This window comes from Emys orbicularis, chromosome 1 (assembly GCF_028017835.1).
Source record: "Emys orbicularis isolate rEmyOrb1 chromosome 1, rEmyOrb1.hap1, whole genome shotgun sequence".
Classification (NCBI taxonomy): domain Eukaryota; kingdom Metazoa; phylum Chordata; order Testudines; family Emydidae; genus Emys; species Emys orbicularis.
In genome coordinates this window covers 149,838,765-149,863,429 of record NC_088683.1, presented here as the reverse complement: position 1 = coordinate 149,863,429, position 24,665 = coordinate 149,838,765, and the positions used below count along the sequence as shown (strand labels likewise).

Here is a 24,665-nt window from a genome sequence, read left to right as displayed (position 1 = left end):
AAAAATGAGGGGGTTAGTTAGACAAAAGTTAAAAGGTTCAGTGACTAAAGTGAAATCCCTGCAAGTTGCGTGGGCCCTTTTTAAAGACACCATAATAGAGGCTCAACTTCAATGTATACCCCAAATTAAGAAAAACAGTAAAAGAACTAAAAAAGAGCCACCGTGGCTTAACAACCATGTAAAAGAAGCAGTGAGAGATAAAAAGACTTCCTTTAAAAAGTGGAAGTCAAATCCTAGTGAGGCAAATAGAAAGGAGCACAAACACTGCCAACTTAAGTGCAAGAGTGTAATAAGAAAAGCCAAAGAGGAGTTTGAAGAACGGCTAGCCAAAAACTCCAAAGGTAATAACAAAATGTTTTTTAAGTACATCAGAAGCAGGAAGCCTGCTAAACAACCAGTGGGGCCCCTTGACGATGAAAATACAAAAGGAGCGCTTAAAGATGATAAAGTCATTGCGGAGAAACTAAATGGATTCTTTGCTTCAGTCTTCACGGCTGAGGATGTTAGGGAGATTCCCAAACCTGAGCTGGCTTTTGTAGGTGACAAATCTGAGGAACTGTCACAGATTGAAGTATCACTAGAGGAGGTTTTGGAATTAATTGATAAACTCAACATTAACAAGTCACCGGGACCAGATGGCATTCACCCAAGAGTTCTGAAAGAACTCAAATGTGAAGTTGCGGAACTATTAACTAAGGTTTGTAACCTGTCCTTTAAATCGGCTTCGGTACCCAATGACTGGAAGTTAGCTAATGTAACGCCAATATTTAAAAAGGGCTCTAGGGGTGATCCCGGCAATTACAGACCGGTAAGTCTAACGTCGGTACCGGGCAAATTAGTTGAAACAATAGTAAAGAACAAAATTGTCAGACACATAGAAAAACATAAACTCTTGAGCAATAGTCAACATGGTTTCTGTAAAGGGAAATCGTGTCTTACTAATCTATTAGAGTTCTTTGAAGGGGTCAACAAACATGTGGACAAGGGGGATCCGGTGGACATAGTGTACTTAGATTTCCAGAAAGCCTTTGACAAGGTCCCTCACCAAAGGCTCTTACGTAAATTAAGCTGTCATGGGATAAAAGGGAAGGTCCTTTCATGGATTGAGAACTGGTTAAAGGACAGGGAACAAAGGGTAGGAATTAATGGTAAATTCTCAGAATGGAGAGGGGTAACTAGTGGTGTTCCCCAAGGGTCAGTCCTAGGACCTATCCTATTCAATTTATTCATAAATGATCTGGAGAAAGGGGTAAACAGTGAGGTGGCAAAGTTTGCAGATGATACTAAACTACTCAAGATAGTTAAGACCAAAGCAGATTGCGAAGAACTTCAAAAAGATCTCACAAAACTAAGTGATTGGGCAACAAAATGGCAAATGAAATTTAATGTGGATAAATGTAAAGTAATGCACATTGGAAAAAATAACCCCAACTATACATACAACATGATGGGGGCTAATTTAGCTACAACGAGTCAGGAAAAAGATCTTGGCGTCATCGTGGATAGTTCTCTAAAGATGACTAATGTCAGTGTAGACTGACATTGCTTACGTCGACTGTTACTGGCTTTCAGGAGCTGTCCCACAATGCTCCAACCTGACAGTACAATTGATACGACCGCTCCGGGTGAGGACCCGCACCACCGACACCAGGAGCAAAGCATAGACATGCATGAGTAGGGTGACAAGATGTCCCGATTTTATAGGGACAGTCCTGATATTTGGGGCCTTTTTTTTTTTTTTTTAAATATGGGCTCCTATTACCTCCCACCCCCTATCCTGATTTTTCACACTTGCTATCTGGTCACCCTATGCACAAGCGATGTGATTACTGCAGCGGCTGTATGCTGCCCTAAGTTAGGTCAACTGCATTTTGTTGTGTAGACATGGCCTTCCTGGCTGTCAATGAGACTTGTGCTCCTAAGTCACTTACGCACTTCTGAAAACCCCACCCTTCATCTATTCACCACCACCAGTGTTTTCCTAATGGCTTCGCCAGCTTTTGGGTGAGGCATGCCACTAAGGCCTTGACCATTTGTGCTCATTGAAGATCCCCTGGCACTTTTCTTGAGAGCAGACTTCTTAAACTCGTGTCCTGGCCAAATTTCTTTTGGGTAATTACATTCTGCTTCCATAAGTTTCACTTTCAACTGGATATGGTTTTTTACTTCACTCCCTGTCCTAAGCTGGTGTGTAATGTTGCTGTGTGCTGTTAAACAGCTGCTGCCCTCCACCCCAGATGTAGCTGCATTTCAGGAGTGGACAAACTTATTCCTACCAGGAAGCTTGTAGAGTCAGTTAGTCAAAAGGTGGCTGCCTCCAAGATAAAAATTGCTGTATAAATGGAAGTTCATTTTAATATTTAAATTCCAAAAGCATTCCACAAACATTAACAATGAGGAGAGGGGGTACCCCAGAGTCCTTCCATCATTCTGTGATTCAAGGACTCCTCTCTCTCCCTGCCCCCTTCTCTCTCTGGTCTCTGCATCTCTTGCCTTTTCAGTCCCATCACCTCCCTTCTGCCTTCCCACCTTTCTCCTCTCACTCTCCCCAGCCATTCTATCTTCTCTTGTCACCTTGCCTCTCCTCTCATCCTCCCCTTTCTATCTCTCACTAGCCCATACTTAGCCCCCCAGACAAAGGAGGATATCGCTTGTATCTCAAAGGGCTTGGGTGGGGAAAAGAAGTAGAAAACTTGTCAAATGTTATGTGATGATGTTAATCCTGCAGTAAAATTACAGCCTGGGAATACATCCCTCTATCCCCTCAAGTCTATACAACACTAACAAATGGCCATTTATTAGCTGCAGCCCACACTCTCTCTGCTGCTGTAACCCATCCTGTAATTTTCCTTGAGATGAAAAGCTACGAATGAAAAACAGATGAGCGTTTCACTTACAATGCATAGAGTATGGAGATGGGCATGAAAAGCTAAATCTGTCAAGAAATCAGGGAGTTCATGTTAGATGTTAAAGATCCTTGTATTGTGTGGCCACATCTATACTCTGCGAGCTGAATTCCTTCTCAGGCACATGGATTTTCCATCTGCACAACCCCACAGACATACTCCTGACTTCTCTGGGTTTAAGCAAGCAGAGAATCGGGCCGCAATATATTCCCTGGGATACTGTGGAGGGGTGGTTTGTTTTTAAAATGGAGATATCCTATCTCCTAGAACGAACCTTGAAAGGTCATCGAGTCCAGCCCCCTGCCTTCACTAGCAGGACCAAGTACTGATTTTGCCCCAGATTCCTAAGTGGCCCCCTCAAGGATTGAACTCACAACCCTAGGTTTAAGCAGGCCAATGCACAAACCACTGAGCTATCCCACCAGTGCCCAGAGCACTGCAGCGCAGAGGTCAATGTACATATTTTAAATGAATGACAGGGAGCAGAAACATGGGGAGGGAAAACACATCTGAAAAAGGAAGCAGAGTGGATGTGGCAACTTCAACTAGCCCTGCCTTTTGTTACTAGAGCACCAGTTCAAATCCAGCCCTGGCCAGCAATGAAATCAAGGTTGTTTATCTAGAGACTGCTCAGCAGGTTTCTTGGGGAGGGGTCTGACTTTTGCCGAGTTGTGGCTGCAGGCTCAGTGGGACAGGTGTCCATCTTGTGAAGAATACCACCAGCACTGCACATGATTGGGCCTGAAATCCCACGAGAACATTCCCTACCACAGGGGCCAATCAGTGGCTGCACCAAGGGGCCCAGTAATCTAAACTGTATTTTGTACAGCATCCATCCTAACAACTCTATCCCACCCTGCCTGCTGAGGGGAGCTGGGAGAGGGGAGTCTCCCACCATAGCATATCAGTGATTCCTGTTATCCAAGTACTGGGGGTAAAAGGAAGTCATATTCCCATCCCTACTCCTCCAGACTTAACTGGCTTGTCCGAGGGCACAGAGTAACTCATCCATACCCAATTTCCCCCCCCCCTCCCCATCTGTCAAGTGAAACTAATGTGACATTCATCTTTTGAAAAAAGCTTTGAGCTCTATGGATGAAAAGCACCCATGTAAGCATATTATTAAACTGAATTCATTAGTTCAGTGTTGCTCAACTGGTGTGTCATGACCCACGGTGGGGTCACAAAAGGCAATCAGTGGGGCCATGGGGAATTGTAAATGTTATTACAATCTAAAGTAAATCAAAATCTTATTTCCTCAATCCTCCTATCTCCTCATCCTTCAAGGAGAAGTATTCTTTGTCAACCTCTAGAAAAAAAGAGGACTAAATTATATAGGCTTACCATTGTTATTATTCATAGGTTTGCTTCTACATTTGTAGTTGATGTAAGAAGGGGGTCGTGAAAAGTTTTGGCTGCAAATAAAGGGAGGCCTACCTGAAAAAGTTGAGAAACATTCCATTAGTTCCTTAATTATCGGTAGCACTCTCTCTCCCCATCCAGACACTCTTATTTAAGAGGTACAAGCAAGAAAAGAGATGGGTATTTAGAGCTGAGGTTTCAAACACGATGGAAAGTTGATGAGCCAGCGACGTGAGGAGGTGGTTCCAGATGGACAAATCTGTGGGAAGGAGGCAGCAGCTCTGGAGCCTGTAGCAAAGAAATGATGTGAAGAGGTGGAGAAGAAGCCGTTGCTTGTGTCAGGAAGGAGTTAAAATTCAGCCAGCAGAAAAAGACAAACTGCTCAGAAGCAAGGACATAGTTTCTGTCAATACATAACTTAGTTCAGCTTATCAGTAAGATGGAACAAAGCTTGTGCCCATGGAAAGAGACAGTTCAGTGAGGAAAACAGGATCGGGCCCAGACAAGCAAGCAGGAATATTTCAGTAGCTCAAAAGGCACTGACAATTGTAAACAATTGATAAGCTTATGCCCGCCCAGTAATTTAGTTCTTAGAACAGAATAAACCCTCCCTTCACAGCCCACTGGATATCTGTAAGCATTCATCCCTACACACACACCCCACCCCCCACGAGCCTCCTTTCCCCACAACTTAGTCATAGATGTTTGATGCAATTAGGATGACCTCTATATGTACGTACTGTTCTTATTTTTAATCTTTGTTCAGGGTTCTCTCTTGACTTGTAACAATGTCTGTCTCTGTATGTACAGATAAATGCAAATGAATTAATAAGAGAATGTATATAACTGGCCACTATAGCACCATATCTTTGAGGCTGCTTGTCAGTCTTCTCGGTACTGTAAATAAACCCCCTTCAGTATTGTCTGTGCTTGACTGATTCTTTGGGAAAAGAATCTTCTTGCCTAACACTTGCAAGCAGAGGGAGTGCAAAGGGAAAAAGGTCCATGAGACTGACTGGATTAAGTCCAAGGAGACTCTTAAAAACCAGGAGGGCAATTTTGCATTAGCCTATGACACACAGGTGCAGTGTCTGAGTGGTGAAGGTACTTGATGACACTCCTGAAGGATGTGAGGTTGAGTCATGCTCAATCTCACACTGAACAGCTGACTCTAGTTCACTTACCTGCAAAAATGGGTACATGAGCTATCAGGTTAGGGCAGCCAAAGGCGAGCAGACAGAATGCAAGCCACATCATTCCCTTGGGTACCATTGGCTATGAAACGGATGTATCTTAACCACGTCAGCCTGAGGAGCTTTGGCTTGGGGGTCCTTTGACTTAGGCCACAACATGAATGGACAGCCTGTGGAGATCCCAGAGGAGGTAGGCGATGTGGACAGCTGCCTTCTGCACATGCTGGAATCTGGAGAGTTGGAGATTGGAGAAGCCAAGGAAGAGAGAGTTGCAGTAGCTGAGGCAATTAAGGCCTGGACAAAGATTTTTACCAGAGATGGAGTCAAGGCAATGTTGGGAAGCCATATCCGAAGGGAGTGGCTTTTCAGAGAGCTGGAAGAGTTTCTTGGAGGATAGGATGAAGAAAGTGATACAGGAGGAATAAGCAAATTCCTGCACAGGCAAGAACAGACTAGCTGCTGCCAGCAGCCCCCGAACACACTAACTGGTGGGCAATGTTCCTGGATGGAGGAATGAACTGGACTCTCCTTTGTTCTTTCCCTTGCATGCTCCAGGGAGGGTGAAGAAACATGCATGTCCTCATTATGCTTGAGACATCTGTGTATTACAATAAAGGCAATCGTGAGTAGGGAAGCGGGTGTGAAACAATTTATCTGCACCTGTCAAGAGTGACCAGAGAACCTGCAAGAGGCAGAACAAAGCCAATTACATCTGGTCAGACCTAAACAAGTGGAAATAAATTGGTCAGTCCAGGCTGTTTATGCTCTGTGCTGCAGCAAAACTCAGTCTGCTCTCAGGATGTATTAAAATTGTATGACTTTTATATGCTTTTTAATTATTAATCAAGCAATTAGTTTTAGTCTCCTATTTGCAAGTGAATCACAGGGAGCAAGGATGGAAGTACTGCGAGGGAGCACCAAGGGGAGGAGAATTAGAACTTCCTTAATTAGGAACAATACTAATAAATCATCAGTTGCGCTTCTAGAGCAGCTTACATCTATGGATCTCAAAAAGCTTTAGGGACATTAGCCTCACATTACCTCCTGTAAGGTAGGTGGGCATTATCACCATTTTACAGAGGGCACAGCTGAGATTCAGACAGGTGAAATAAATTGCCCAAGGCCAAACTCTGAGTCTGTATTACAGCCAGGTTTAGAACACACATGTTCTTGATTCACTGTCTCCCCCCTCCATTCTAGCCACTGAACCACACACCCACCTTTCACCCAGAGTGCCCTAGAGATAGTAGATATAGGCAGTAGACTGAAAATGCTACCACCTTTGGAGCAGAATGTGGCAAGCAGGTCTTCTAACTAGCCATCTCTCTGTCCGTCACAGCTGATTAAAATATTCATAACAACTAATTTATGCAATTACTTAGGCCATTTTTTCTGTGACATATCCATGGCCAGGATGTTTATGAATGTATCTATTGCTAGGTGATCACTGACTCCTTTATGCAAACATTATCTAGGATTTTTGTCTTGTATGGTTATTCACTACTAGTGATGACCTGCAACCTTGTGGCTTTATGAGAAATATGAGCATAGATGCCAACTTTTTTTTGTCTCTGAGGGGTGCTGCACCCCTGCAGGCTCTGCGGCCCTGCCCCCTCCCCGGCTCTGCCTCTTCCTGCCCCCACTCTAACCCTGCCTACCACCCTTCCCCATGCATCTCCTGCAGCTGCCAATCAGCAGCACCTCCCTGATCAGCTCACTGGGGGCAGCACTCAACAGCTGTGGCTCATGGGTGCTGAGCACCCACTATGTTTTTCCCCTGTGGGTGCTTGAGCCCCAAAGCATCCACAAAGACAACACCTATGAATGAGGGGGCTATATGTGTTTGTCATAGAATATCAGGGTTAGAAGGGACCTCAGGAGGGCATCTAGTCCAACCCCCTGCTCAAAGCAGGACCAATCCCCAACTACTTTTTTTTTTTTTGGCCCCAGATCCCTAAATGGCCCCCTCAAGGATTGAGTTCACAACCCCGGGTTTAGCAGGCCAATGCTCAAACCACTGAGCTACACTTCCCCCCATATACCATGCTCCATATACCAACCATTCACTAGTTATTCACAGTGTTTATATGAACTATTTGCTATAAGCTAATGCTCTTTGCAAAGGTTACATTCACTTACCCTTTTCTATCTCATTGCATTAACCCTGTCAGTGCCAGTTCTATACAACTTCCTTCACTGCCGCTGTCAGTCACCCAAACTGCTTAGTAAATGTGTGTACAATGTAAGGACTATCTGCAGAGGGAGCAGTCCAAGGGTCCTATCAGTCTAGTTTATTAGCTGGACTTAGTAGATCAGGCCTCTGGCTTTGGGTTCTGAAGGCTGCCTTAGCATGGCTTAATTGTGACCTTATCTTTCTCTCAATACAGAAATATTTTACAGGTTATCTGTGTTTTCTACCAACTGCACTCATTGATGGTGACAACACTAATTGTTCATAAATATTTTTGAAGATGAAAACATTGAGACTATGCCCCATATTCTTCATAGAGATATTGTTATGATATGAATATGGCATATTGAAAATATGTTTTATGCAAGATGGATCACGTGAGGTATCATTGTAAAGGTTATGATGTACTGACTAGGATTATCCTATTTGTATGCATGTATCATTTATGGCTCTGAAGTTAGGAATATTGACTATTTAACAATTACAAGTGGGTTTGCACCTGGAGAATGCCTACTGTCTGGTGGGCAATCAGCCTGGATGGGCCATTAGGGAGAACAAGGTCTCTGGAGAGGCTAATCTCCCACCTTCCTGAGAAGCTTCCTGGGATGCTGCTTTGACACCTCAGGATCATGTGATCATGTCACCTGATATTGGACTCTATCTTGGCCTACTAGTATTTTTCCACTAATAGGGAGTGAGGGACCAAATTGGGAAACAAAGGATTCCCGCCATATGTAAATCCTATTTAAGGCAGGGAAGTCAGTTAATCTAGGTCAGTTCTTCACTGAATCAGCGCCCAAGATGACTGCTGAAAACACCTAAGAATGATCTGGGGAAGAAAGGACTGGACCCTGGCTAGAAGTGTCTGGCCTGTGAAAAGAATATCTGGAGTTCTAAGCTGCAAGCAAGAGCAGTTTGTCTTCAAGAATCTCTGCAACACACTTTAAACAACATTTAGGGTGATAAATTGCTACCTGTAGCCAGTTCCTTTAGTGTATTAAGTTTAATTTGCATGTTTGCTTTATTTGCTCAGTAATCTGCTTGCTATCTGTTCTAATCACTTAAAACTTGTTTTTGTTTTCTATAAACCAGTTTGTGAAATTCATAACTGGGGGGCAAAAAGCTGCGCATATCTTCCTCCACATTGAGGGAGGGGGTGATTTTCATGAGCTTATGCTGTACAGATTTCTGTGCAGTGCAAGACAATATAGTTTTGGGTTTACACTCCAGAGGGGGTGTGCACTTGAATGCTGGCCAATCCCTAAGCTGAGTCTTCCCATGCAGAGCTGATCTCAGTGTCTTTCTGCAACTGGGTGTGGCCTTACCTGTGTGTGTGCTAGAGGAGGCTTCAGGGCCTGGTTTAGCAGGACAGGGTGAGGGAGCCCAGGCTGGTGGAACAGGTGGGCTCAGTGGTACCCCTGTACATCAGGTGGCACCCTGTAAGGGGGGCAACCCATCACAAACATCACCCAACCAAATGCCGATGAACTACAGACCCCACAAAGAACAGCCCAGTGATCTTGCCAGTTTCATCTGCAAACATTTACAAGTAGTCTTTTGTGCGTTTGCCCCATTGAAATAGCTCTAGATCCACTCTAGATTCTTAATGTGCATATCACAATAGTAGGCAGGCTGCATTAGGACCTCATGACCACCATGACAATCAAACTCATTTAAAGGTGCCACACATGTAGGTGGGCATACTCCAAATCTCATTTTTGGACTAGGATTGTGGAGTGGAAGGGTGACTATTATACCTTTGTCCTGGTCAGACCAGAATCAGCTTGGAGCCAAGGCTTAGCTTTGATTCTTTTGGGGCAGAGGAGCTAGTTAATCTATCCTCCCACCGAGATGTATGAATCTGCAACAGTCATCTACCTCACAGGATACTTCACCTACAGGACTGTTGTGAGGCTTAGTGAATTCTTGTTTGTAGGGGGCTTTGAGGATAGAGTGCAATATAAGAATTAATATTAATGGTTATCACTGCACTGCCCTGGCACTTTGCAGTGGCTGCTAGGGGGTGTGTCTGACTGCTGGCCCTACTCTTTTGACCTAGAGAAAAAAATTATTTAGCTTTCCACTATTTCAGGATTCTCCTGTAAGCAGCCCAAATACACATGGGTAATTATAAACATAGCCTTGTTCCCTATGACCAGAGACCTGTGACTAGTAGAAAGAAAAAAAAGTCACCCAAACTTCAATAACCACCACCACTGGAATATGTCCACTGCAGATATTTTTCAAACTCTGATTTTCATGGCTCAGTGTTTTAATTTGCTTGACCATTTATTTGCCAAGGAACACATCCAAGAGAGACAAACTCCATATATTTCCATGGGCAGCATACACCAGCAACTTGAATGGCAGATGCTATAAAAGGGAGTGAATGTTCCAAGACATTCTAAGCGGCCCCTTTAACATATAGAGAATGTGTCGGTGAGGAAAGCCTTAAAATGTGGCTCTGCTCTGACAAGTGATGCTATAGAAGTGGCACTGTGGGTTTCCATGTTCAATCTCTCCATGACTCCAGATCAGTTTTGCTCATGGTGCAAGTGAAAACTGATGAGCTTTTCCCCCCCCTCATGGCTGACCTGGAATCTGAGAGTCAAGCTGGGTTCTTTCATCCTTTTGCCTCGTCATCCATAAGGAAGTTTCCACAGGCAAATTTCTGTCCTCAGTTATACCCTGCACCCTCACAAACCTTTGCCAGTTCAAAGGTAACTCAGGTAGTAATACTGAAAGAGATTGCAGGTGACCTGTGTGAAATGAGCTTGAGTCTGGATCCAGTTCCCAGTGTGACAGGTGTCCACATCACAAAAACAACTTCACAGATGACACCTTTGTCTCTCACCTGTTCTCACTGAGTGCTGCAGAACATTCTGTTTAATGAATTTTCTTTTCTTGCCAAAATGTGTTCCCACAGCGCTCGGGATTATGAATCCCCACTGCACATGCAATGCACTTTCCCATGTAATTGTTGTGGGTGGCCTTGGAGGTCTTGTGGGTTGATTTGGCTACCCTTAAAAGCAATTTGGAACCCTCTGCTAGTGCAGAATATGGCAGTCTGCTCGCTTAATGGAGCATAGAATAACTGCTCTGTAGATTACACGGTTCATTTATTTCTGGGTACGATTCATAATGTTCGTTCTGATCTATACCACTGTATATGCTTTGGCTCTTGTCTGCCTTAGATGTCAACTCTTCATTATGAACCAGGCAAGCACTTGAGATCAAGTGGCTTACTGGCTAGCAGTCCCTAGATTCGAACTCTTGGGAGCGGGATGTCCGATTATCATCCATGGAAGGCACTTGGCTCAGTCACTTCTAGAGCTGATTGGATGATAATTCAAAACCTTGAAAGTTTCCATGGAACAGAAATTTCTCTTTCCTGATTGGATCAAAGAGTCAGGAAGGAGGTGTTTAAATGTCAAGAGAGACAGACACAAAAATCAACCTAAACAGCAAGAACGAAACTAACATCTATTAATTCCAAATAAAAAACCCAAGCAGAGTTTTGGCCCCAAGAAGGGAGAAGTGACAGAGACTCCATGAAGTCCTCTAGGCACTGCTCTATTGATTATAGATGGAAGGAGTTCAGATACTATGGTGAGGTGCCACAGTCTAAACCAGTGGTTCTCAACCGGGGTACATGTACACAGAGGTCTTCCAGGGGGCACATCAGCTCTTCTAGATATTTGCCTAGTTTTACAACAGGCTACATAAAAAGCACTAGCGAAGTCAGCCCAAACTAAAATGTCATACAACCTGTTTTTACAGCTCTATATACTGTACATTGAAATGCAAGTGCAATATTTGTATTCCAATCCATTTATTTTATGATTATATTGTAAAAGTGAGAAAGGAAGCAATTTTTCAGTAATAGTGTACTGTGACGTCTGTATTTTTATGTCTGATTGTGTAAGCAAGTAGTTTAAGCGAGATGTAACTTGGCGGTACACAAGACAAATCAGACTCTTGAAAGGGGTGCAGTAGTCTGGAAAGGTTGAGGGCCACTGGTCTAAACCCATAAGCTAGGGATATCATCTCCAGACCCCTTTCCCAGTAGTTTGGGAAAGCTGCCTCCACAGCATGTGCACCTCTCCCCACATAAAAGTCCCTGGGCAGGAGGAGCCAAATAACACAGGTGAGCAGGGGATAGGCAGTGCATGTGGATTTGGGGAGAAAGGACCGGCCACACTATGCCAGATTCTCCTCACTCCCCAAATCCATGGGATAAACAGGAATACTTGATTGGATCTGCATTAATATGCACTGGGGCATCTGGCTGCACTGGAAGGAGGCAAAGCCATGGATAGTGTCCTTGGATCTTCCACACATGTGGAGCCTGATCTTTACAGAGCCCCTGTGGAGGAGCATCTGCAAGCTGAGGAATGGGGGATGTTACTACACAGCTGCAGCTACCCAGTTCCATGCCCTCCTGAGGGAGAATTTTGGTTCCCTCTGCTTGCAGATGCAAAAAGGATGATCCAGTCCTAATATTTTGGAGCTCAATCATCCCCCTGAGATCTGTACTTGTATCTCTTCTTCCTAGCTAGAAAATGGTCTTCACAGCAACAGTTTTCCCTTTCCTCAGATTCTGCAGAGGGCTGTCCATAGACCCAAGGTTCTGTGTGGTGGGATTGGCAATTAGAGGGTCAGGAGAGGAGTGAATGTACAGGCACCAACTCCATGGGTGCCCCAGGGCCCAAGTATCCACCCCCAAAAATAGGGGGTGCCCAGCACCCACAGGGACAGATTAATCTTTTTTGGGGCTCAGTGCCTAGACTGTGGCCCTGCCCCACCTGTACTCTGCCCTAAGGCCCTGCCTAGCCTCTTCCCCCCCCCCCCCCAAGGTCCAGCCCACTGGTCACACAGCAGGGAGTGGGCAGAGACGAGCACTCACCGGCAAAAAGCAAAAGTCAGCGCCTGTGAGTGAGTGGGTCAGGATCAAGGCTCAGGGGACATACATTTTAGAGATTCCCAGCCAGAGGCTAGGCTGCAGAAATGCAATATTTCTTCTACAGTGAGGATTGCCCTTTAAGGGCAGCCAACACCAGGGGGTTCTAGCAGTACAGCTCCATTGGAACGGTGAGGCCAAAGAGCAGCTCCAGGAATCCAGAGCAGTAATGGACAGTTAGAGCACCAAAACAGAAGGCCCTGGCTGTCTGCTGATACCTCAGGGCAATGTGGGAGGGGAAGTGTAATGGGGTGCACTCACTCTCACAAGTACCCCCATCTCATAGTGCACATGCCTGCTCTCTTAGTTTGTGGTGGGTCTTCACTGACTCAGCCCTCCAGCCAAGTCACACACAGTAAGTACGTGAGATAAAAAACAAACAAACAAACAAAAAAACACACTTCCAGGACACAAGTCCAATCAGGCCTATCCCAAAGCCCTCAGTAATGTCTCTTTATCTGCAGCCCCATTCCTGAGCTCACTCCTTAATCAGTCCAGCAGGGCTTATCACAGTACCCTGGTTTGAACTGTCTTACCCACTTCTGGGCTCTCTCAAATGATTCCTGCTCTTCAAGCAGTCCTGACCCTCATGCAAGACCACATCCCCCAGGGCTCCCTCACTGGAGGCTCTTCATCTCTCTGGGCCTTTCCAGCCCCAGCTCTTCACCTGGCCCACTAAAAGAATTCAGTTTCCCCTTCAGGGATGTATCAAAGTCCAGCCCACTTTTCCAGTGGCTGGTGGGGAGGACCCAGGCCCACCCTCTACTCCAGGTCCCAGCCCAGGGACCCTATAGGGAGCAGCCATCCACCACATCCCTTTAAATAAACTGTATCACTTCTACAATTCCCTGAACCACTTCCCCACATCCTCTGTTCATTCTTCACACTTACCTCAAGGCCTTATCCTGATGGCGTCCCAGCAGCCAACCAGGAGCACTATCCATTCTCCTCCAGCTCTAACAAGGAACTGAACTCACTCTATCCCTGCAGCTCTTCTTATACTAGCCTGCTGGGCCCCGATTGGCTGCTTCTCACACAGCCACTTTAGGAAGCTTGGAGGACCTTTCTACTGCCCTTTTGTGGGGTGGGGTGAGGCAGGGCCGGAAGGCGTCCAGCACAGGGCTTCCGGACCCAGTCCACCTCATCACAGGAAGCAATGCCCCTTTCCAAAGTATGCACCTTGCAGAGATGTCCTCCCCCATTGACTGGAATGGCTCTGTGCCAATGTAAACCCACGGTGACTTAGGCACTGCATTTATTGTTGGAATATTTCTTATTCTCAGAAACCCCACAGAGCAGGCAAATTATTCAGTCCCAGTCAACATAATGTTGTTATTATTATTAAAAAAACCTTTACTGAGGCTTTGTCCTGTGCCAGTGTCCTCCATGCAAAGATCTCAAAGCACTTTACATGGGTCCTGAATTAATCCCAGGGCGCTGGGCAAGCACATTACTACTTGGGGCTCTCAATGCCCCCATGCAATAGTCTCCCTTGCACAGTTGTGGAACCCCAAGGCCAGAGAGGGGAAGTGCTTTGCCCAATGCCATCCATCCAGTCAACAGCAGAATCGGGGCAGACCCCAGAAGGCCTGACTCCATGTTACAGAGCCTCACCCTTCCCACGAAAGAAATGCTTCTTGGCAACAGATTCATCCCAAGATGCCGGCAGGAGAAAATGTATCAGGGGTACTTCCCTGAGGGTCTTCCCTGGTGCCAGGCGGTGCCATGCACCTCTCTAAAACCAAGCTCTGGCTCATTTCAGTGCTAAAGAAGCTGTTGGCCCAGCATAGAACCCTGCACACCACATCACATTGTCTCGCCTGGCTGGGGGCTAAGCGTCCTCCCAGACCAGTGGTTTTCAACCTGTGGTCTGCAGATCCCTGGGGGGAGGAGGGGGAGGAGGCTGTACACTACATCTAAGATTTCCAAAGGGGTCCCCACCTCCATTCAAAATTGTTTAGGGGTCCGCAAATGAAAAAAGGTTGCAGACCACTGTCCCAGGCTATTAGTTGCTTTGTTGAACAACCTGGGGCCACCATGTCCCTTCCTCCCCCCACACTCCATCCAGACTGGGAGCACCTCCAGGTGTATCGGACATTTGGGCTAGCACTAAAGAAATGTGCTGGAGAACAGTCTGAGGAGTCTCACTAAGCTTAGTGTATAATGTATATGGTGCAGATTGGTGTCTAAAGCCAATATTTTGGGAGGGAGGGAGCAAACATGGCCAGAGCCTGCATATCCAGAGGCTAAGGTTTCTATCATGGGCTGCTTTCGACTGTTATAATTTTTGGCATGGATTCAGTGAGAATCCGCTCTGCTGAAAATATTTGGGCTGTGAAAACTCCCACACTGTGACAGATGTCAAGTCCAATTAAGTGACTCATATCCAGGTTTCTGTCCAATTGGATTTCCCATTAAATATAAATTTAAGAGGCGGGGGGGCAGGGCCGGCTTTAGGAAGTGCGGGGCCCAATTCGAACATTTTCGGCGGGGCCCCGGCAGGGATGACTAACAAAAAAAAAATGTAAAAAAAAGGCCTTTCATTTCTTCCATGTATTATTTACTTTCCATAACTATATAAATAATAAAATTATATATTATGTACATTGCATCATATATGCTGTTGATCGGTTATTAATGAGCTCCGTTTCACATGTGTGGGTCCCCGCTACTCCCTGGGTGTGTGCTAGGGTGACCAGATGTCCCAATTTTATAGAGACAGTCCCGATTTTGGGGTCTTTTTCTTATATAAGATCCTATTACCCCCCATCCCCTGTCCCGATTTTTCACACCTGCTGTCTGGTCACCCTAGGGTGTGCACATGTGTGAGTCCCAGCTGCTCCCTGCCCCCCTCATTGAAGCAGGTGGGCAGGGTTACTGCCCTGGGAACTGCAGGGCACCAGTGGACATGGGGCTGGCTGGAGGCAGGGCAGGGGCTGACTGGAGGTAGGGTCTGGCTGCAGGCAGGGCAAGAGGTGCGGGGCTGGCTGGAGACAGGGGTGTGTGGGGCTGGCTGGCTTCAGGCAGGGCTGCAGGGGGGTGAGGCAGGGGTTGGCAGGGCTGGAGACAGAGGAGTGCGGGACTGGCTGGCTTCAGGCAGGGGGCACGACAGGGGTTGGCTGGAGACTGGGCAGGGGGTGCGGGGCTGGCTGCAGGCAGGGCAGGGGGTGCAGGGCTGGTGTGGGCAGGGCAGGGGGTGCAGGGCTGGTGTGGGCAGGGGGGGGTGTGGGGCTGGCTGGCTTCAGGCAGGGCCACAGGGGAGTGCGGCAGGGGTTGGCTAGAGACAGGGCAGAGGGTGCGGCAGGGGCTGGCTGTGGGCAGGGGGTGCAGGGCTGGCTGCAGGCAGGGCGGGGGGTGAGGGGCTGGTGCGGGCAGGGGGTGCAGCAGAGGCAGCTGGAGCCCTGGCCCTTTAAATAGCCCCCGGAACCCCCCGCTACCCCAGCGCTCTGGGGGCTATTTAAAGGGCCTGGGGCTCCACTGCTTCTACCGCCCCGGCCCTTTAAATAGCCGTGGGAGCCCTGGGGAAGTGGCTGGGCTCCAGCGGCTATTTAAAGGGCCGGGGCTGTAGAGGCAGCAGGAGCCCCGGACTTTTTAAATAGCCTCCAGAGCCCCGCAGCCCTACCCCAGGGCTCCAGCAGTGGGGCTCTGGTGGCAATTTAAAGGGTCTAGGGCTCCAGCCCCTGCTGGGAGCCCCAGGCCCTTTAAATTGCCCCCTGGGGAAGCCGGGCCACCCCAGTACAGCGCACCGGCTCTTGCCGGTACGCCGTACCGGGGCTTGGGCGTGGGGCCCTCTTAGGCGCGGGGCCCGATTCAGGGGAATTGGTTGAATTGGCCTAAAGCCGGCCCTGCGGTGGGGGCTGGGGAGGATGCCATCGCTCTTTCCCTATGCCTTTATCTCTTCCACCATCTCCAGGCTCAACTCTTTGGTACTAGGAGAGAGTCCACAGCATCTCTCTGTTTCTCTCCCTCTGCCACCTTCCCCAATTTTTCTTTGCTTTGCTATCATGTACAAAGGGGACTTGTACTTTTTCATCAGCATCATCTTTTGCAGCATCTCCAAGCCACTGGCAATGGTTTATATATATATATATATATATATATATATATATATATATATATATATATATATATATATAGTGACAGACCCAGACCAGTGGAGTACAGGAGTCTGGTAGAGGGCAAATATACTGGTCACTGGATGAGTAGTTTTCTGTTCCCTGAGTGACCAGAGCAGGGGCTGCACTAGAGTAATCAGGAACCTGCTAGAACCAGTTAAGGCAGGCAGGCTAATTAGGACACCTGGAGCCAATTAAGAAGAAGCTGCTAGAATCAATTAAGGCAGGCTAATCAGGGCACCTGGGTTTTAAAAGGAGCTCACTTCAGTTTGTGGTGGGAGTGTGAGGAGCTGGGAGCAAGAGGTGGAAGGAGCTGAGAGAGTGAGAGTGAGAGTGTGTGCTGCTGGAGGACTGAGGAGCACAAGCGTTATCAGACACCAGGAGGAAGGTCCTGTGGTGAGACTAAGGAAGGTGTTTGGAGGAGGCCATGGGGAAGTAGCCAGGGCCGTAGCAACAAAGAACGGTGGCCTCCTCCGAACGGTGGCCCCCTCCGAACATATGTCCGGGTGGGGCCCCTTACAATGCAGAAACTGGAATGCGGTATTTATTTTGCCACTTTTAGGGGCCCCCTTCCTTGCGGGGCCCCCTCTGGTCGGAGGGTACAGAGGGCGCTCGCTACGCCTCTGGAAGTAGCCCAGGGAATTGTAGCTGTCATGCAGCTGTTACAGGAGGCACTATAGACAGCTGCAGTCCACAGGGCTCTGGGCTGGAACCTGGAGTAGAGGGCGGGCCTGGGTTCCCCCCAAACCTCCCAATTGACCTGGACTGTGGGTTCTTCCAGAGGGGAAGGTTTCTGGGCTGTTCCCCAACCCACATGAATCTCTGAGGCAAGAAAATCCGCCAATAAGCGCAGGACCCACGAAGATAGAGGAGGAACTTTGTCACTATATATATAGAGAGAGAAAAAAAAATACCAGGTATATTTTAAATCTGATCTTCAAGGATTGGAAGAAAACTAAACATTTATTTCCCTCCACCCCAGTAAATAAACACATACATAAAAAAGAAGGGGATGCATCGTTATTCCTGACATACAGTAGTGTGTGCCTGGGAATAGAAGAGACATCAGCTGAACAAACAATCTCACTTCTGAGTGAGATCATATCAGAGACCTGAATATCATTTTCTCTTTACAGGGGTAAGCCAAGGAGTACAACATAAATTAAATCTTATCCCGACCATCATCTTTATTGATTGTGCTGCTATTAGGAAGGGGGGGGGATATCTTGATTGTGTTTATCTCTGCATCTCTTTTGTTATTTATCGAGACCTGGAAGGAGGAAGAGAATTGAAAAAACAGCTCTTTTCAACACATTCCCCCCCTCACTCCCCTCTAAACACACCGGCTACTGATATATTACAGATCTCTGGGAGAAAAAAGACTCTGATGGGGAAATGTATTTCTAATACGTCTTAAATTACCTAGGTTGTTATTTATACTCTCCAAATATTAGATAACATCTTCCATTTCTGGACCTGCAAGGCCATCACAAGGAATGAGATCTGCCTTTTCCAATTCAAATAGAACAACTCGCTGCTTTTCATTTATTTTTTTTAATGTTCCTCTCCTGGAGTTTTGAACTATAAAAGCACCAGGGTGGGGGAAAGAGGGTTTTAAGAAAGACTGTTGCAAAGACTCGGGCAAGGTAAGCTCTCTTTAACTAATATTCTTTTCCAGGTGAAATTGAAATCATTTTATTTGAAATCTCTCTTTGTTCAGATTGCCAACATAGACGCTGGATATTGTTTGAGATCAACCCAAATCGTAAAGAAAGGGAATTCAACACGCTGTATGGACAAACCTTACACAACTTTCTCCTATAACTAACGCTATAATTTCCCGTTTTATATGTTGCCACACTGTAAATTTCTAAAGCTATTTAGCTATCTGTTCTTTCCAATCAACCTCTCAGCTGAAAGGTGCTATTAATATTTTTCAGAAGATCGCTAATATTTAACCTGCGTAGTGGCGTGTTATTTTGTTTTGTATTCTTGCTTTCAGAACCCCATTAGTAAAATAATCAGCATTTTAAAGTAGCAATAAGCAATTTGGAAAGTTCTAGTGATCCTCGATTCTCTGTTGTTCTTTCCCCCTGTTTTCTGTTTTGCAGTCGTTTCATGTTTGTTTCCTTTGCTCTCTACACAGCTTCCTGCAGCTCCACTGTTTGTTTTCTTGACACATTCGCTGGCATATTGATAGACTTTTAATCCGTGTGGAGGTGTTGTAAAAAACAACTAGCTACAGAGAGATCTGTATTTTAGAATCTGAATTCCCACTCAGCCTTTCCTCAAACAAAGCTCCTCAATGGGAAAAGCATTTCAAACGGGCGGAAAGTTTACCTGACACCTCACCCTTTATTATTAATTATCATGATTATTTTATTTAAAATCTTTAATGCGCTCTGAATCATGCAGTCTTTCGTTCTGAAGATTTTTTTTGCAAACTGGTTCTGAGTAATAATAATAATATAATAATAATAATAAATCATTAAATGCCCACAGTAGTTAAAATCATAAACTTTACATTGAAATACTTTGTAATCCTAATTTTTGTGGTAGGATAATATTCCCTCCTCCCTCCCCCACCCCACATTTGTGTCCAAGGTTATTCTCTAGTTGCCTGATGTATTGTTTTATTACATGCCAGCATGTCCATATGAATTCCTGGATTTGCATTGCTGTCTACATGATAGATGGTGTTCTGTGAAGCTGCAAGAAGATAGGATTCAATTTTCTTTTGAAAGGCACGTCTAATTTCATTCATTTATTTACATATTTTAGAAGGAGAGAGGGAGAGAGAGAGAGAATGAAAAGAAATGTGAACTTTTTTTTAAAACCACCTTTAAAAACCTGGAACCCAGAAATATCCCCATCCAATCAGTTACTCTGACGCTATAGATTCAAGAAAATTAGCACGAGAAAGCAGCCCCACATTGTAGGAAGAATAGAATAGAGGAGATACATTAGATCCTATAGGTTTGATTGTATCTCCCCCATACTTCCACATTGGCCTTATTATGGTTAAGGGGTCTTAAGTTATATGTCTTTCTATTTTAAGCCATCAAATACATATTGGATTCCATTTCTGCTTACAAAACCTTGGGAGAAGTAGGGAGGAGGTTTGCTGGTTATGATTATGCTATCTGTGTGCATGTATCATTTTTGTATTTAAAGTTATTAGTATTGGCTCTATACTGTCTGTATTTAAAACTTGTGCTATGCTTCTGGGTGACACCCCAGACAATTTGGCATCAGCACTGCCTAGCCTGCTTGATGGCTCATTAAGGACCATCAGCTATACAACTGACCCATTGAAAGAAGGCACATACACCTTGTAACTCAGCAAGGCATGCAGGGACATGCCTATGGACAGAACTCAAAGGTTTTTTTATGCCATGTGCTGGAATGCTTGTGGTTGGGACAAAGAAAGAATGGCCACATCAAAAAAGACTGCTGCAGCTTCTCCATCTTGTCTTCAATCCTGCTTCTGACCTCTGGAGGAACCTTGCTACAAACTGAAGCTCTGAACAAAGGATTGAATGACCCATCCCAGCTGTGGATGTACTCCAGAGACTTGATTGAACCTGCAGTTTATTCCATCACTGCTACAAGCCTGAACCAAGATCTTTGCCATTACTGTATGTAATTTATTCCATTTAACCAATTCTAAAAAAAAAAAAAAAAATTAATGGAGATATCCTATCTCCTAGAACTGGAAGGGACCTTGAAAGGTCATCGAGCCCAGCCCAGCCCCCTGCCTTCACTAGCAGGACCAAGTACTGATTTTGCCCCAGATCCCTAAGTGGCCCCCTCAAGGATTGAACTCACAACGCTGGGTTTAGCAGGCCAATGCTCAAACCACTGAGCTATCTCTCCCCCCCATCTAGCTCTCATCTATATTGTTTTCCTTTTATGAATAAACCTTTAGATTTTAGATGATAAAGGATTGTCAACAGCATGATTTGTGGGTAAGATCTAACTTGTATATTGACCTGGGTCTGGGGCTTGGTTCTTTGGGATTGGGAGAACCTTTTTTCTTTTACTGAGGTATTGGTTTTCATAACCATTTGTCCCCATAACGAGTGGCACTGGTGGTGATACTGAGAAACTGGAGTGTCTAAGGGAATTCCTTGTGTGACTTATGTTTAGCCAGTGGGGTAATACCGATGTCTTCTCTGTTTGGCTGGTTTGGTTTGCCTTGCTGTGCATAGAAACCCCAGCCTTGGGCTGTAACTGCCCTGCTTTAAGCAATTTGTCCTGAATTGACCCTCTCAGTTGGGTCCCACCAAAGCCAGCATTGTTACCCCCTGCAATTTCAGCCCTCGGGTCCCTGCACAGGCTGCCAATGCACCTCCATCCAGACATGCAGCCCCCACTAGAGTCATGGGCTCCCCATACAGCAATGCTGTTGCAACTCATGCTCTGTAACTTTTCTCCCATCAGAGTGCATGTTGTTAGAGCAAGAGCTGCACCTGACTCTGCTCTTTGAGATACACTCCTTCCTTCCTGTCATGCGATTCAGTCAGAGCCACTAAGAAGAGGGACATTACCAGCAAAGTGCGGAATGAATAAGATCATCACCTACCAGGATGCGAACTTCGGGGGACTGGCCAAAGAGTTCACCTGCAGCATGTCTGATCTGTGGCAGGTGAATTTCGGTGACACCATTTCCTCACTGAAGGTCATTGGGCAGCCGTGGCTGGCCTTCAGAGATCCTAATTATGGAAGACCAGTCCATGCTTTTAAGGGAGGTGAATACGGACGTGTAGGTATGAATAACCACATCTCCTCTCTGCAACTGGTTTATGAAGACCTGGACGATCCTCTGATCACCTTCTATGACCCTCTATGAGGTGCTAACGAAGGAGACTGACTTGCCTACAGGATATTTTGGTGACAAGGCATCTTCTCACGTTGTCCAGAGAGGTGCCTGGCTCCTCTATGAGCACCCCAATCGAGGAGGCTGGTATTACATGGCCCAGTCAGGAAAGAGGCTTCAGGACTATGGGATGATTGGATTCCATGACTGGTGTTCCCATGTGCATTCCTTGCTACCCGGTCTCCCCGTTGTTACCTCCAAGGTCCTATGGGAACAGTAGAAGAAGGAGAAGGAAATTGTGATTGATGAGATTGGTTTCTACAATGCAACAGATCATGAACAAACCTTCACCATCACAACCAGCAGGGAGTACGAGGCCTCCACCACCCAGAGCTTCAACTTCAGTAGCTCCTCTACTCTTAGAATGTAGAGGTGGAAGTGGGGATCTCACACTCCTCCATCTCTGTGGAGACAGAAATATCCAGCACCATCATCTTTGAGAAAGGGAAGAGTGTGTCAACCACCATTAAGGAAAAACTTGAGATCTCTGCCAGCCAAGACCCCTCCCCACACAGAGCTGACAGTCAATGTTGCGAGGAAGGAGGTCACCATTTCAGTGCCGGTGGAGCTGACCATTACCCAAGGTGGAAAGATGACGACTGAGTATGGGGAGTACCGGACTACATCAGGGCGTAGCATCCACACCACATACATTGAGAAGATGATCTAGGTTCCAGTGAGGAAGCATCCCTCCCCCTGCTGAGCCCGTTGTGTTTCCTGCTCCTTTCACACAGCCTAATTCATGTCTGCTTCCAAGGGAATTAGTTTGTCATGTATTCTCTCAGCCATGCGTGAACTGGTTCTGACACAGACCTCCTCAATTGCTTACTGTCTCCACCCTGCCCTGCAACACAGGCGGCATTAGCAAAGGAGACTTATAATCACCACACTGCATTGTCCCATGGGGAATGGCTGGGATCTCTCTGGAGAGTGTTTCAGAGGCCAAGATGTACCTAGAATATCACTAAATTACCTGCTTTTCCTCTGTTGGTGAAAACTTGAGCTCCTTAATCAGGTTTTACTCTACCCTTGACACCAATGAGAATTCTGTGTAAGAATCTCAGGGTTGGGCCCAATATTGGGGAAACTGCAATTTTTAAACAGTATTTTTGTATTTTATACAGAATGCTTTATACGTTCAAAGCACTCTGTAGATAAGATCTAATTAATTATCACAGAATCCCTTTCAGGTGGGTGGTGTGTTTCAGCAGGTGATGCGACTTGCTCCACAGTGAACCAGTGGTGGAGCTGAGATTAGAATTCAGGCTCTCCTGACTCCCAGCCCTGTGCTCATGTCTCTACACCCCATTGCTTTGCAAAGAGGTTTTATTAAATATTTTCTTGACATTTTGGAACATGAGCTGGCACCGGGCTCCATGCCCCCCTACAGAGAGCTGCGGCACCAGCTTCTCAATACCCTCCACAGGGAATCTGGGACTTCACTTTTATCTGTCTCAGGTACTTGTCTGGCCCCTATGACAATAGTATTTGAGCACCTCACAAGCGTGAATGCATTTGTCCTCACAATACCCCTATGAGCTAGGGCAGTGCTAGCAGCCCAGATTTACAGATGGGAAACTGAGGCACAGAGAGGCTAAGTGACTTGCCCAATGGTGTCTGTGGCCAAGTAGGGAATTGACCCTAAAGCCCTGGCTAGCACCCTAACCACAGGACTGCCTAGCCCAATATCTCTGTATCTCCAAACCAATGTCCCCGGGAAGTTGTATTTACACAGATGCCCACAATAGCATTGTTCCCTCTGAGTCTCCCTCGGAGATGCTGTTATGTCATTTCCTGATGCTGAGAAATGTCGTGCTGAAATGTTATTGCAATTTGTCTTCTGATGGTGGTGTTTTCTTCTGATGTTTCTCTGCTTAATAACATGTCTGGAGCTGGCACAGAACTGAAGGGTTTTCTCTCTAAGTAAAAACCAGGGGATGAGATGCAGTTACACCAAGGTTGCTGATTTGCCCTTTTGCTATTATAAGGGCTCTGTGAGCATCCCTGGGTGTGGCTCTCCCTGGTACTACTGCCCTCAGGTGCAGGATGGGATATATCATCATGCAGCAATGAGTCCATATGCCTCCATCCCAGAAGGGCTCAGAGTAGAATCATAGAATATCAGGGTTGGAAGGGACCTCAGGAGGTCATCTAGTCCAACCCCCTGCTGAAACCAGGACCAATTCCCAACTAAATCATCCCAGCTAGGGCTTTGTCAAGCCTGACCTTAAAAACCTCTAAGGAAGGAGATTCCACCACCTCCCTAGGTAACGCATTCCAGTGCTTCACCACCCTCCTAGTGAAAAAGTTGTTCCTAATATCCAACCTAAACCTCCTCCACTGCAACTTGAGACCATTACTCCTTGTTCTGTCATCAGGTACCACTGAGAACAGTCTAGATCCATCCTCTTTGGAACCCCCTTTCAGGTAGTTGAAAGCAGCTATCAAATCCCCCCTCATTCTTCTCTTCTGCAGACTAAACAATCCCAGTTCCCTCAGCCTCTCCTCATAAGTCATGTGCTCCAGCCCCCTAATCATTTTTGTTGCCCTCCGCTCCTTCAGCTCCACAAGTCGCTCTGTTACTCCATCTACAGAAGGTGGGCTTTAGATTGTATTGCTAGCAAGTTTCTTATATTGTTCGTGACCTAGCTGTGTCTCTCTCACACAGACAATAAAGACAACAACACTGATAACATTTCACTACCCCTGCATTCAGTACTACAGTGATTTGTAACCCAGCACCAGCCAAAGTTGATCACTTTGGCAACACAGCTCTGTCTGCTGGATACCTAGGCAGAGTGAGTGTGTTCATGTAAATACAGTCTGGTCCTGAAGCCTTTCCCCTCCCACCCCCGCCTCATCTAGCTAGCTCACTAGCTATCAGGGGAGAGCTCATTCAGACCTTGCTTACATGTGGACTATCCCTTTGCTTATTTTTCTGTCTCCTCTTTGCTGGATAATAAGCTTTCTTTCCCTCAGGTCTCTTGGGTTCTGGGACCCTGATAGTGTGTGTGTGTGTGTGTGTGTGTGTGTGTGTGTGTGTGTGTGTGTGTGTGTGT

General features: G+C 46.1%; 1 pseudogene; it reads left to right on the top strand.

Moving 5' to 3' along the window:
- LOC135889027 (epidermal differentiation-specific protein-like) overlaps positions 1 to 22,276 on the top strand; it is a 38,644-nt pseudogene extending 16,368 nt beyond the window's left edge.
- Positions 22,277 to 24,665: the final 2,389 nt, after the last annotated feature.